The 15,936-nt window shown below is 36.7% G+C and overlaps 1 protein-coding gene across 1 annotated transcript in view; it reads right to left on the bottom strand.

Moving 5' to 3' along the window:
* LOC149233497 (uncharacterized) overlaps positions 1-15,936 on the bottom strand; it is a 149,294-nt gene that overhangs the window by 21,975 nt on the left and 111,383 nt on the right. The window lies entirely within an intron of this gene.

Here is a 15,936-nt window from a genome sequence, read left to right as displayed (position 1 = left end):
CTGACACTAATCATTTGCCAAAATGTTCTTTAATCAGTTACAACTATGCAATTTGTTACTCCTAATTTTGCATTTAAATGCCAAAATGTTCTTTAATTAATTACGACTTTGAAATTTGTTACCCCTCATTTTGCATTTAATGACTATTTTAGAAGAATTATTGCCAAAATGTTCCTTAATTAGTTACAACTATGCAATTTGTTTCCCATCATTTTGCATAAGGCCCACACTAGTGAAATTTTTCACTACTCTGTGAGTTTTATTACAAAGGCAGGTTTACAAGTTGATGGAGCTTTGGATGGCCTAGGAGTTATGAATCTACTCAATGATTTTCATGCCTTGGTTGGTAGTTGATGAGATGATATGATCATGGATGTCTTAATAGTGTTTTGCTCAGTATACTAGCTTATCATAGAGTGATAGCATCGCACTTGATCATGAGATGTTCTAGCTTTCATGCTAATAATTGACGGTATATGAGGACATGTGACTCTATAGAGTGAATGCCTTAGCTAATATTGAGGATCCTCAGACATGGGTTGTAGATTCATCTAAGTTGCAGGAAACGTGGGTCCAAGGTCTGTTTCCATACGGAAACGAAACGGAAATGGGGAAACCCATACGGTACGGCCCGGAAACTCATTTCCGGCTGTACTGGCCCGTTTCTCGAGGAGGAAACGTGGCCAGTACAATCGGAAACGAGTTTGTGGGCCGTACGTCGGAGTTTCCTCTTGTAACTTGACTTTTTGTTGTATTTTTTTTTTTTTTTTGCTTTTAATTCTTTATTGAGCGACTCAAATATCCTCTAGATGCTTCTAGATGTCTGTCAAGTTATTAAAAAAAGGAGTTTTTTGAGTGGGGCAACCGAATGTTCAAGCCTATGGCCCTAGTGTTGATATGCAATTCATGGTAATGTTAAATTCTTAAAGTAAAAGGATGAAAATGAAATCCTTTATTTTTCATTTTCATCCTTTTACTTAAACTTTTAACATTACCATGAAATGACTCACGATGTTTGAGAGTGGTTTCGCCCTCATTGGATTTCATATGGAGAAAGTAGAATTTTAGATCTCACTCAAAATCCAGCAGACTTATCTGTTTTTCAGGATTTCAGGATTGGGGGGGTTGCAATGTTTCCATTGGATTTTGTCATGTACTAGGGTATGGAACTTGTATTTAATCAAGAGAACCAAGCCCTCTATGCAGGGGAGACTCCCAATAATCAAGAGCATGTAGGGTACTAGGGTATGAAACTTGTATTTAATCAAGAGCACTAAGGTCGTTCGACTATGTAGGAGGAGACTCCCAATCAAGCACGAGACAAGAAATTAGAAATTACTCGTGGCTAATTTTGGAACTTTCTATTTTCATTATGTGATCATTCATGAGTAAATGTGATGTAAATTTAGAGACTTATAGTTTATGCATTGACAATTGACAATTTAATCATAATGTAATAAATTAGAATGTATCATATATGCTTTATGATTGCACATATTTCTCAAATGTCCTAATATATATATATATATTGCGTTTCCCTGTTTCCAAAATTTGGGGGGGTCACGTTTTGTACCCATGCCCGTTTCGGAAACTCGTACCTGTTTCCCCGTTGCATGCAACTTAGATATTCATCTATTTGGCATCATTGTTATGGATAGCACTTGACATATAACCCCTCTTCTTTCATATGGTTTATTGCCTTGATTAATGAGTTTTGACATGGTTAGAAGCCTATTACTCCAACACACTAGCTCTTATGGATGTTTTTCACACATGGATGGGTTATTTATGATGTGGATCATGATCTTTAGTGTGGTTTTTAACTATTGTGGGGTGTGTGGAAACTAAACATATCGCCAGTAAATCTAAAACTGAAATTGGATGCTCTTTCAAGTAAAAAGTCATCCCTAGAGGATCTCATAAGTGTCTTGTTGTCTGAGAAGTATTTCACATAGACTTGGTTCATCCTAAGATCTTTGGGGCTTGCTTGCTTCACTTCAAGCTTCCCAACGAAGAAGGCCTTTGTCTAAGCTTCAAACGGTCAATATAGTTTATCCACAAACCCTTGAGATATCAAGTTATGAGTTGGATACTCTACACAAGTCGTAGATGGCTCTATTCTCTTCTAAAACATTCAACTACAATAGCAATGAAGCAACAAGAAACAAGTGACAAACAGTGTATTGAAGATCTAAGTGTATTCTAGCACAATAAAATGTTTTAATGAATCATGACGAAATGTATGTGTTGTTGCAATAGCAATACAACCACATGCATTGCTCTACTTTATACACAAACTTGGTAATGAAATTTAGTTCCTAGCAATCCACTCCATCTTTGCACATTTAAAGATGTTATATACTACTACACAAAAACATATCCAAGCTTCGCCACTTTACCAAGACCTTGTGGTTGCCTAGAGTTGATCCATTGATTCATACAGTGCTTAAGAGTGTTTAGGGCTTCATTCTTCGCCCATATATAATGTCAAATGCCTCTTATCAATTCACATGTGCCCAAGGATGTCTCGAATCAATACACATTATTCAAAATCTTATTGCACAAAATGCAACTACATAGAGTTGTAATCAACGTTATGATTGATTTTTAATCTTCAAATAATCTATTCAATGAATGGAATCCATTGTATAACCTCTAGATGTTTCATTCATAGCTCGACCCATTTGCCTATAAACACATTAATAGAGCACATGAGAAGAAGTGGTGCATAAATAAAATGAGATCCCATTGACAATGAATGCAATTTAGACATTAAAATTGTATATAAATCACCTTGGAGAGCTTGTACTACTTCAAGTGCAATGAGTCCCTTTACTTCTTTTGTTCCCTTTACATTACAGGATGTTTTCTTCTAAGAACCAACAACACATACAGCAAGGTGGGGTCAAAACCAATATAAGATCACGTCTCTTTATTGCTCAAATCTCCTTATTTCTTATTTGTCTCGTTACCCCTCTTTCAGCAAGGTAAATTAATTATTTTGCTAAATTTTAAACCTTTGATCCCTAGGGGTTAAGTCAAAGTCAAATTTTTTGGGAAATTAACTCAAAATTTTTATTTTTTAGTTAATTAAAATGCATTTAATTAAAAATTTCGAATTCCCCCAAATATTTAAATATTTCGACAGATTAAAAGAAATTTTAATCTTCATCAACGGTCGAGATTGCTTTGACGAGGATCATTTGAACTAGTCATTGGAGGATTTATCTTTAAATAGGAGGTCAATTGTCAATCGATGGATCCGACCTTTGAGTCGTGTGCTTAGCAAGAAGCTCTTGCGTAATCTTTTTCTGGATAATAAAGAAAGACTTTGGGGTTAAGTTCTGCTGGTGTTACTCTTCATGGGAATACTGTAAGATGTGTTGTTTTCATGCATAATTTTTTCTAAAGCCATTGATGATAGCTTCTAACTAATGATTTGAGTATAGGTATCTTGCTCAGTTGCTGGGGTTTGAATAATAATCTAAATTTTGAACGTAAATGCAAGTATCTCTATTTGTCTAAGTTTTATTATATTTTCTCGCTCTATTTTTAATGGTTGGATCGAGTTTTGCAGGGAAATCTTGATTTTAGATCCTCAGGCGTTAGGGGAAGTTTTCAGTTGGACTCTCGATCTGTGTTTTCTGAAGAGCCCAGCAAAATTAATCTCGAGCTTATCATAATTTTTTTTTGCTTTATTGATGCATGAGGGTTTCGAGTTAACACCTTTAAAATTTAAAAATCTTTTAATTTATGTGCAGCATAATGGTAGATCTGACTGATTAGAGCCTGTAGTTTATAAATTTTGTAATTATTTTTCTAACATGGGTTTTTCTGGGTTTTAGTTTTTATCATTGTATATATCATTTGGGTGTTTTCTTGTTGTTGTGCAGCTACAAATCTGAGGAAGAAATTTGTGTAGAGTCCAGATCTAGGCCTTGGAGGGTAAGATCTGGATCTCTGGGGTTTATCAACATAATTTTCCAGGGATATTATTCAATTTTTTTGCAGTCCAAGGGTTTAAAAATTCTTGGATCTGGAAATTTTCATAAGGGTTTCAAGGATAAATTTGAAGCAAGATGATTCAACATTTTAATCAGAATTTCTGGAAATTTTTTAAAGGGTTTTTTGGCTACCATTTATCTGTTCACTGAGTTTTCTGATCTACTGACTAGGTTTTTTGATTCGCTGCAAAATTTCAAAATTTATTTTTAGAAACCCCTTATTTATTCATTGTTGTGGCTCATCCATGCGTAGCTGCGGCCTCAAAACCCTCATCTTTCCCTCTCTGCGGCCCTGATCTGCAGATTTCATTGCCCCTCCATCTGCCATCGCTCCCGTCCCCTGCGTTCTGCTCTGCTTGCAACTTCACTTCCCAACCTGCCCCCCTTTGCGTCTATTTGCAACCCGCATTCCTGTGCCTTCTCCTGCATCCTCTCTTCTCCTCGCAGACCTGCTCTATCCTCTCCTTCGATCTTCAAAGCCGTAACTCCTCCCTATCCTTGCCGCCGCCAGCCTCAACTTGCAAACATTCAAATAGACATTTTGATTTCATTTGCCTCTTTGTATTTCGTTTTAGGGTTAGGTTCTTTAAAGTTCGATTTCATTTCATTGATCTCTTTTGTTTTGCTTCGTTTGTTTTGATTTTTCCTTTTTCTTATATCTATTTACTTTGATTTTTTTTCTTAGGCCTTTTCTAAATTCTTTTTTATTTTTTGTTGGGCTTTTCACTTTTCTTTTCTTTTTTTTTATGACTTTGACTTTTAATTTTCAAATTCGATTTCATTTTTACTTTTTATTTTGATTTAATTTTTATTTTTTTTAATCCCAGGTTTGTTTTATTTTGATTTTAATTTTTCTCTAGGTTTTGTTTTACATGTTTTATTTTTATATTTTGATTTCATTTAAAAGCATTTTAAACATTTCAAAATCTAAAAAGTAAAAAAAAAAATCATTTTTGTGACTTTGAAATTCCGAGCGAATTAAATCAAAGGACTTTGCACTTTCACATTAAAAACTTTAAATTTTTATGTGGCCTTTGGCCCATTAAAAATGTCATTCATCAAGTCTTTTTTTTTTGTTACATCTGTCACATTAAACCATTTTTTATCATTTACCACATAAGCTTAACACATTAAATTTGCCTAAGGAATAATTAAATTGTTAATCTAAAGTTCCTTCTTGGTGTCTTTTTGTGTTAAGGATAAAATTTAAAGGGAAAATTTTGTGGTATTGACAATTTAATTTCTCTATAGTCAAACACGCTTAATATTTTTTAAATCATCTCTAAACATTGACTATAGGAAAATTAACAATTTTTTTTCTAGATCTGGGTCATTAAAGAAAAATCATTTTAATTCTAGGATTGTGAAATGCTTAGTATTTGAATTTCATGGTTCTTCATGGTATTTAGATCTTTCGAAATTTAATGATAAAGTTTTGAGCATTTGCATTTGATCGTTCATGATCGTCACTATTCGTCACATCAATAAATTTCTCTAGATAACTTGTTTTTATTTAGTCTATGGTTAATTGAATATTAAGGCACTGGTCTAGAATCATTTTTATCTTGTGGTTGTGTCTTATTTGTATTAATTGTTTAATCTATCCATCTAAGTTGACCAAGACTTGTTCTAAATTCATCAAGTTGTCCATCTTTAAGTCTCCTAGAGCCTGTGTTTCACAGGCTATTCTCATTCATTCACCTTAGGGACTACCCACCTTGACTTGTCTAGGAGAGAGTCCAAACGAAATGAGTAAAGATTAGAGTGACAACCCTTACTCTGAGCGTTATCGCGGTGCCTAGACACTTTGTGCGACAACAACCCTCATCTTAAATTTAGAGTTCTCCCTCAGGAAAAAATGTTATGAAAATGTGAGATTAGAATGCCATAACAATAATTTCTTTGATGCAAACAACTTGTCTTCAATTTGTGAATTAACTCTTCTATTCTTTTTCTTCTTAGATCTTGCAAAGATTATTGTGTTCCATAAGATATTTTGTTAGTTTTTGTTGAAGCTACACAAAGTTAGTGGACCGTTCCAGTGATGGCCTAATTAATCACTTGGAGAAAGGGGTCTAGGATATTAGGCCTCACCTTTTTCTTATTGAGCTAGGGTTTTGAAGTCTGACTTTTGGACAAACCCTTATTGGAAGTCCTACTTAAAAGATCAAATCTCTCTAATCTCATAGTTGATCCATTGGCCAGAGCTATTCTGCTAAGGGAACTACTCCTAGTTGGATTTTGGCACTGATGGAAGTCTTAGAGAAGAGTGGAGACAACTAGTGCAAGTACTCCAAATTCACTACTTGTCCAAATCATATCAAGGGTTAATTCAGGGAGAGTTGTGATGATAATCCAACATAAAGAGGTAACTAGAGTGGTACAAAGCAATGTTGCACTAATCGTTATCAGGATAATTGCGGCGCGGGGAAAAAATCGTAATAATCGGGAAAAAATAGGTAATAATTAGGAAAAAATCGTTTGGTACAAATATATTCATTTTTTTCAATTTTTTTAATATCTAAACCATCTACAACATAAAATAAATACATTGACACATAAATATGATAAAAGAACTAATATATAAGATGTTTAATATCATTTCTAGTGCTAAAATCACACATAACAGTGAATCATGTCCTGAATAGTAAGTCTTGACTCCTGAGTCCCAACTCAGCCTCAAAATATCAACAAAAAATATAATAATGTATCTCATATCATGAGTCATAATGTCATATACAATGAAATGAACAAAATAACTAAAGTCTAATACTATTGATTTCCTCTGCCCCTCTTGCGAGAAAATGCCACAGCTTTCCCTTTCCCTCTAGATGTAGATGCTGGTGCTGGTGGAATTGGCAGTGGAGTCTGTTGTGCTCTAGAACCTGAAGAACTAGGAGTAGGAGCTATAGGAGGTAGACCACGTCCTCTACTGGTGGCAGGGGTAGCCCGGGCAGGTGGTGTCACCTCCTCCTCCTGTTGCTCCAACTCTTCCTGCTCCTCCTCCTCCTCCTCCTCCTCCCCCTCCACTACATCCTGCACTAACCAATCATCAGCAGACTCCATGAGAGGCCTCTTGGACTCAACCCTCCATGCAGCAGTGGTGTCAATCCCATCCAATGAGATGGCCTCCATATCAGGTGTCCTCTCAAGTTGCCTCACCCACAATCGAAGATTGTAGTAGACGTAGACCATGTCATTAAGTCGTTGGGACTCCAACCTGTACAAAGATCATGAAATAATAAATTAATAATTGTAAAAAAAATATTGTTTAATGAATTCAAAAATTTATTTGGAAATTTGCAGTATTTTAAATTTTTACGTGTTAACCTGTTGTGCTTCTTCTTGTGTATTTTTTCAAATACACTCCAGTTGCGCTCACATCCTGAGGAGCTACATGTTTGGCTGAGGATCCAAATGGCAAGCTTTTGCAGAAGGGGTACCTTGGCACCATACATTCTCCACCATGCATTTACAACAAAATTACAAATAAAATTTTAAATAAACATAAGAAAAAAATGGAATTTGAAGAGACAATGAAATTTGAAACAAACTAAAAAATACTTGGCATTTTAATCGTCCTACCAGTCACAGCCATGTCAAAGCCAAATGTGCCACTTGCCATCCTATATGTCTCATTTTCTTTAAATATTTCTGTACGTTCTGTTGGAGATCGCACCATCCTCTGGACACAGGTTAAGAATCCATCCATGATCTCAACATCAAATACGAACCCACATGCGTAAGAAAATGCGGGGTTCAGGAAAATCCCAGCAGCATGAATGGGACGATGGAGTGTGTTGTTCCATCGTTCATCAATCACTCCCCATAGGAGGAGTTGTCTCTGAAACCCCTCATCTCCCTTATCATCATAGTAGGCCTGAATGGCTTCTTTGGCCCTGTCCATGGCCTCATACAAATAGCCCATTGTGGGCTTCTCACCATCAACTAACCGAAGAACCTTTACCAAAGGTTCAGTAACGGCGCACACCTCCTGCACTCCCGCCCAGAAGTCTTCCTGGTATGAAACTAGTCTGTATACAGCCTCTCCCTTTGGTTTGCAACTCTTTGGCAAAGCACGCCACTCCTCTGAAAGAAACATTCTCTTCACATCCCACATAGAATTCAAGAGGGATTGAAGAGATATGAAACTGGTGGCAAACTGTGTAATGGCGGGGCGCACCAACTCTTTGTTGTTGGTGAATCTTCTCATCAAGCTAAGCACATATGTATGGTTATATATAAATTTTGTAATGCTTTTGGATGACTCAACAATATCTTTGACAAAGGGAATTTTCCCTATGTCCTCCAACATCAAATCAATACAATGTGCAGCACAAGGTGTCCAAAATAAAGTAGGATGCCTGTCCATAAGCATCCTGCCAGCAGCAACATAATTTGCAGCATTGTCCGTTATGACTTGGACAACATTTTCTGCACCCACCTCCAAAATAAACACATCCAGCAAATCACATAAAGTTCTTGCATCTTTGATTTGTGCAGATGCATCAACAGATTTGATAAACATAGTCCCCTTGGGACAACTAACCAAGAAGTTTATAAGGGTTCTCCCCTTTTGGTCAGTCCAACCATCTGACATCACAGTGCAACCTGTTTGTGCCCATGATTCCCTAAAATCCTCCAATCTTTTGGTGCAGTCAAGCTTTTCATTTTGAAGAATCCGGCCTCTCATGTCATGATAAGAAGGGATTTTGTACCCTGGGCCAACAGTTGCAATAACATCAAGAGCAGGCTGGAAAAATGGATTATTCCTTACAATGCTGAAAGGAATATCACTCCAAAGGAGAAATTTTGCCAGCAATTTGTCAGCTTGTTCTTTTTCAGTTTTTTTTAGCATTGAACTGATAGATTGCTGTGAACCAGGTGTGGTTCGAGGAACAAAAAAAGATGAGGCAGCTACCGGGTTGGTTGATGCTGCAGTAGAACCACTGCCACTTCCTTGTTCAGCTGACTTTCTTAGTTGCCTCTTCATTTCTTGTTTGGCCTCTCTAGTGTGGTCTAAAGTTTCCAATGCTTTCATGGCTCTTCGGATGAGTTCAGGATTTGTATTTGAGCAAGGCCCTACATCAAATCCAGGGATTTGTGCAATGTGATATTTCAATCTGTACACCCCTCCGGACATATGGTGCCCACACAACTTGCAAGACAAGTTCATTCTATCATTCGGAGCATCAAGTTCACCAAATTCCCAGAAAGGGTCCAATTTCCTTGGCATGTTTGATTTTGAACTTTGAAGTTGAAAACTTGAATGGTGTTTCGGTGAACCTATGGGAAAATAAGGATTACAATTTAGTATTTACAAGTTACAAACTTACAATTTAGTATTTTACTATTTACATTTTACAAAAACTAAAAAAAAATTACATACAATTTAAGAAACCCCATTCCAAACCCAACCAAAAACACAAAAAAAAAAAAAAATACATTGGACAAATGTCAAAAACCCCATGGGCCCATTCCAAACCCAACCAAAAAAACTAAAAAAAAATTACATTGGACAAAACCCCCTTCCAAACCCAACCAAAAACATGAAAAAAAACAAAAACAAAGTTACAAAACAATGAAAACACAAAACTATGGTGCCCATACCGGTTTTAGACTCTCCTCCTTAGCTCACTCTTCGATTTAAGCCTCCAGGTACTTGATTTAGCTCCAAAATCTCCAAGCCTCTATTTCTCCAATGCTCCAAGCTCCACCGCGCCCTCTGCTGTTGAAATGAACAAAAAAAAATCGTTTTTTTCCTATTAAACACGCGCTGCCCGACGCCTCGGCGATTTTTTGAGTAAAAATTGCGATTTTTTCGAAAAAAATCGGCCAAAAGAAAATTCCCGATTTTTACCCCCGATTTAATCGCTAATTTGAAAAAATCGCGATAATACGATATTATCGCGATTTTTTGCCAATTTGTCCAACATTGGTACAAAGTAATTCATATCTTCACCTCATCAAAAAGTTCAAAATTTAGAAATCTTTTTCAATTTCCTTATCTATTTATATTTGAAAACAAGAACTCAAAAAATAAACAAACAAAAAATAATTTCACTAGCTTGTGCTTAAATTTTACATCTTTAAACTAGTTTGGCACTTGGGTTTTGCTACAAAGATCTATCTAATTGGCCCGAGAAAGATATGGTGGCTTTTCATGTGCAAATAAGGCTTAAAATCATTAAAACAAGTTGTTGTCCAAGTGTTTGCAGGTCTGCAACAGCAAGTTATTGGCATCTATTACAAGGTAAAACAAGTCCTTTTCAAGGGGATTTAGCTTTCAAAGGTATATCACTTCAATCCTTTCCAATTTTCTTATTTCCAGGAGCTATTTAAATATTATTTGGAGTACAAAATCCATCCCAAGCTTGCTGGCATCAAATACTGTTAGATTAAAAATCTGGGTTTTCCCCCTAGTGAGGATTTGACCCCAAGACTGAGTGGCATTTTCCATATTTGCGTATTGCTTGGAATACTTAGTGTTTTGAGGTGTTATAGGGTCATTGGAAAGTTATTTAAGAGTACTAACACTTTCAGCTCATAGCCATACTTGCACATTTTATAGGCTTGTGGGTGACCCTAAAGCAGGCCTGGCATGCTAGTTTCTGCATTTTTTCACAGACTTACAGATGTACAGGCCCAAAACAGCAACCAAAAGAGTTTTTTCGGCCACCTACCAAGAGCATAATCAATGAAAATCATATCCAAGTTGGTAAGGGCTGTCTTACACTCAATCTTGTGCTCTTTTCAAGGGTTTATCTTTTAGTTAATTGAGTGTTCTGACTATTGATCTGTATTTTCTGTGGTGGAACACGATTCACAGTTTTGCAATCATCTAAGCTAACTCCTAGACCCCATCACCCAATAGAGATTTATAGGCATCAGTCTGCTAATCTTGTGGTGGAGTGTTTGTTTGTGTAGGGAAGCTTCTCATAGCATTTTAGGAGCTGGCCTAAAGAGTGGGAACTTGTACTAAGGTGACAGATGGTCAAAGTCTTCAAGTATGGATAATGGGACACGTAATTAAATCATCTGAGACAGGAAGATCATCAAGCTGGCATGCTATGTATATAAGTAACCACAAAATCTGCTTATGAAAGGCTAGGTGCTAGAGGGTTTCATGAATGGAAGAATTTTGGGAATGACCGAACTGTCTGATTCCAAAGCACCTGCACAAGAAAGTTGCACATGCAAGATATACAATTGGTGTCGAAACCGCTACAACAAGGCTACCTCTTGCTTGTCCATCGAAATTGAAGGTGTTTTGGAGAACATCAAGCGCTAGGTTGTACCAATCTGTTGGTAACAATGTGAGTACAACAGATCAGAAATTTTGAGCTGGATAATAGTGCAGTGATTATTGAAAATATAAGGCCATGTCATAGCAGTTGGCTTCAATTGTGAGATCGCCTCATGTAACGTGACACTGCTGTAACATATGGTTCAGGAAATGGCCATGATTGGAGACATCAGCCGATGCATGGTGCTCAAGGACTTACGAAAGAAGAACAATTATAATGGTTCAAGCTAGGTTGCATGAAACGGGGAAACAGGTACGAGTTTCCGAATCAGGCATAAGTACGAAATGTGACCCCCCCAAATTTTGGAAACGGGGAAATGCAATATATATATATATATATATATATATATATCTATTAGGACATTTAAGAAATATGTGCAATCATAAAGCATATATGATACATTCTAATTTATTACATTATGATTAAATTGTCAATTGTCAATGCATAAACTATAAGTTTCTAAATTTACATCACATTTACTCATGAATGATTGCATAATGAAAATAGCAATATCCAAAATCAGCCACGAGAAATTTCTAATTTCTTGTCTCATGCTTGATTGGAAGTCTCCTCCTACATAGTCGAACGACCTTAGTGCTCTTGATTAAATACAAGTTCCATACCCTAGTACTCTACGTGCTCTTGATTATTGGGATTCTCCCCTTCATAGAGGGCTTGGTTCTCTTGATTAAATACAAGTTCCATAACCTAGTACATGACAAATCCAATGGAAACATTGCAATCCCACCAATCTTGAAATCCTGAAAAACAGATAAGTCTGCTGGATTTTGAGTGAGATCTAAAATTCTAGTTTCTCCAAATGAAATCCAATGAGGGCGAAACCACTCTCAAACATCCTAAGTCATTTCATGGTAATGTTAAAAATTTAAGTAAAAGGATGATCCTTTTACTTTAAGAATTTAACATTACCATGAACTGCATATCCATAGGCTTGAACATTAGGCTGCCCCGCTAAAAAAATCCTCTTTTTTATAACTTGAGAGGCATCTAGAAGCATCAAGAAGATATTTTAGTTGCCCAATAAAAAACTAGAAGCGAAAAAAAATTAAAAATTAAAAATTAAAAAAAATAATAATAAAAAAAAATACAAGGAAAAGTCAAGTTAGAAGAGGAAACTCCACCGTACGGCTTGGAAACACGTTTTTGGATGTACTGGCCACGTTTCCTCCTCGAGAAACGAGCCAGTATGGCCGGAAACGAGTTTCCAGGCCATACGGTACGAGCTTCCTCATTTCTGGTCGGAAACGGACCCTTCTCCAACGTTTCCTGCAACTTAGGGTTCAAGCAACCATGGCCCATTATGTTCTTTGATCATAATAGACTCTAGAGCTTATCAGCCGATACGATATATCGAGAATAGCCCATTTACTCACCTAGGCCCTGTGAGGATCAAAGTCTTTCAATATTTTTTTGGCACATATTCAAGTGATGGAAAACAAAGAATCTCTTTTATGCTTTTACCTAGTGTATTGGTCCTTGGGGAAAAGCTCGGGAAATATAGAGATCTTTTATATACTTCTTGCTCATCTGAGGATCCTTATCATAGATGGAACAATACCATGAAACGAATAAGAGATTCTTTAGGGAATAAATTTTCGGATCGAGTGAAAGCTCTAAGCCATGGATCTCCCATTGAAAATGTTATAGAAAGGAGAGTGAAATTCTCCAATTCTCAGGGAGATCCTTTTACTGAAATGTATGATCCATTGCTTAATGGGGCATTCTGTGAAACAATAAACCAATTCGAGTCCCCACAAATGTTGAACAATTCGATCATTTTGAATCTTTCGGATTTTATAGAGGTATCCGTTAGCACTCTGTAAATTTCTCCAGGTTGAGGAGAGAAATCCCAGAGGTAACCACAAACCACTTTTAGGCTAAGGTCCAGCCCCCCTAGCCTTGGAGAGGGCTCTCTCACTATGTTCTTCTATCAAGCAATTGAATGACTGAAGGGATTTGGGTTTTAGGCTGGTTATGATAATCAGAGTGAATTTTTTTTTTAATTGTGGCTACAAGGTGAAAGAGAGATTCCATTGGGCATGGAGTCAAAATAATATTTCAGTAACCAATCACAATCAATAGAGTAGTTTGAACTAGGGCGAGGTGTGAAAATTCGATTACCCGAATCACCACTATAGTAACTAATTAAGTTCCTTCTATTTGTTAATTACTGAACAAATTATTTACTGTTTCCTACAGTAAACACCGAAACTAATACACTGTAGTCTTCACCAATTAAATTATACATGGAAACAAGAAACTGAGAAAGAAAGAAATACACAACACATTACACCGTTATTTTTGGACAAACGTCCCCAGAAAAACTCAATGTGGGAAAACCGGTGCAGCAGTTGAGGGTTTTATTATTAAGCAGTAGTTTTCTGAATACAATCTCTGGATGACTTGTTGGCTATCCAATACAGAGAATATCACATTATCACAGGTGATCCCGATTGATCCAGCCACAGAATGGCTTGTCCCTTGCTGCCTTTGCGCTGCCTCTGCGCAGTCACTGCGTCAGCCCAACGTCACAATGTCTAGGGACAATGTCACTCCCTCCCAGGGAACTTCGTTATTCATCGATTTGCCTCCCAGGAACTTCAATTTCCACCTCCCAGTCTCACACCCCAGCTTCCGGCTTCAGAAATCGATTACTTCAACAAAAACATGAACCTCTTCAAGGCTTTGTGTTGCCTCTAGATTAGCCTATGCTAGCCAACTTAGCCTCTACGCTGCCTCTCCCGGATCTCTCCCTACCTCCTCTGCTGAGTATTCCCGGATCAGGAGAAATCTCCCACCAGAACTATCATTGCCCCTCTCTGCAAGAAATCACTTCGAATTTCTCTCCAGCGACTGCTGTGCTTCAGAAATTTGATCTCTGATATCCCATTCGATGTGTCTGCCAAATGCCCATCAAGCCTCCTCTTATAATCCTCCAGTTGAGAACCAACAGCCCAGATTAGATTCTAATCAATGGCTCAAATCATTTTGGCTTGATCCTCGTCTTCTTCTAGAAGTTTCACCCACATTTTGATTAATAACCTTTAATTATTTTAATTTCCTAAGTTTAGACTTAAGCACCCATTAAAAAATAATTAATTATTTTAATAAAATTGTCTCCGGGTGGAATTTCCCAAAACGATTTCTAGGTATTGTGGAATACGTGTCCAAGCCTCCCTGCAAATTTTTAGGCTTAGAGCACATCTGATGCTATCAGAAATCAACACAAGGTAGGCAGACTTTTGGATCTACAAAATTTGTTGTAGTATGGCTAAGATGAAATGAGGGTAAGGATCCATTAAATATAAAGCATGTATAAATGAATCTTATATCTAACTTCAGAAGAAAACACTGAAATTGTTTGACAAGCATGAGCAGGTTACCAATGTAAAATTTGCAGCATAATTTTCTTTCAAACAATTAAGGAGTAAAGACACAAGTGAAAACTAGAAGGGAAGACAAATCACAAAGAGAGGCACATCACCATTATGTCTGACACAAGAATCCTGGAAGAAAATAGCCCCTGTGTTGATGTACTGATCACTACTTTAAAAATTTCTCCACTGTTTACAGACTTTTCTCTTTTCACTCCTGAAATCCTTTTTACATGTCTTTACATTGTTAAATACAATAAGGAATTTGAAATTACCACTCTATGTGGTTGAATTCACTTCACAAAAGCAGAATAGTCTAGATTCTAGATGCAATGCATCTGTAGAAAAGCAAGAACTACCATGTCGAAGTTATCACAATTTAGAAACATCACTGATTTAAAAATTAAAATAGTTTAAAAACATCATTTCTGGAAACTCAACTAAACTAACTTATCCACACTTATCCAACCAGAAAAATCACTTCTAGAAGGTCCCAAAATAAAAATTTACGAAAATAACCATGACTGATAAACTTGTGTAGCAGAGGGAACCGAATTTATGGAAAAATAGGGTTCCTCATATATCCCGAATCCTGACATATTTTACAAAACCAAGGAGGTTTTTGTTCTTTGGCCCATGCTTGGAAAAAATATCTTTCAGTTTTCCAAAATTCAACTCCATTTGGTCGGAAACAGCTTTTGAAAATGATGACAAAAACAATTAGTTTCGCAGCAAATTCACAGCGACTCTTTGAACTCGACCTACAACCTCTCCTTTGGCTTTCTCAATGACGTCTTTCACTTTCAACTTGCTCCAGAGCTCAAACCAGACTTTGGATGAGATAAAATGAGAGAAGTTTCAAACAATTTTGAATTTTTAAGCCGCCTAAAGCCCTCTCATGTCATGATGATGAAATTTGAAATCATGGAGGTATGAGAGATATAAACCACTAATAGACCCATGACATGACCCCTTCCACTCTAATAATGACCCCTCATGGACTATTGAACCTTTACAAATTCGACCTTTACAAATATTTTGACCTTTTTACACAAGGGACTCTTTAGACTATGACACATAGTGACTCATAGGCTAAAATTGACAAACAAACCTCCAAAATGAAATAGTAAGATAGGAAAACACTTTGATTCCTAGACTATAGGACCCTAATAGTATCTATGAAAGACCATAAAGAGGAATTCCCGAATGATCAATTTGGGTATGGGTACC

The sequence above is a fragment of the Pinus tabuliformis genome, chromosome J (genome assembly GCF_031772625.1).
Source record: "Pinus tabuliformis cultivar Carrire ecotype Pingquan chromosome J, CPIR1, whole genome shotgun sequence".
NCBI classification, from domain to species: Eukaryota; Viridiplantae; Streptophyta; class Pinopsida; order Pinales; family Pinaceae; genus Pinus; species Pinus tabuliformis.
The sequence above is the reverse complement of the archived record's forward strand: the minus strand, read 5'-3'. Positions and strand labels throughout refer to the sequence as shown.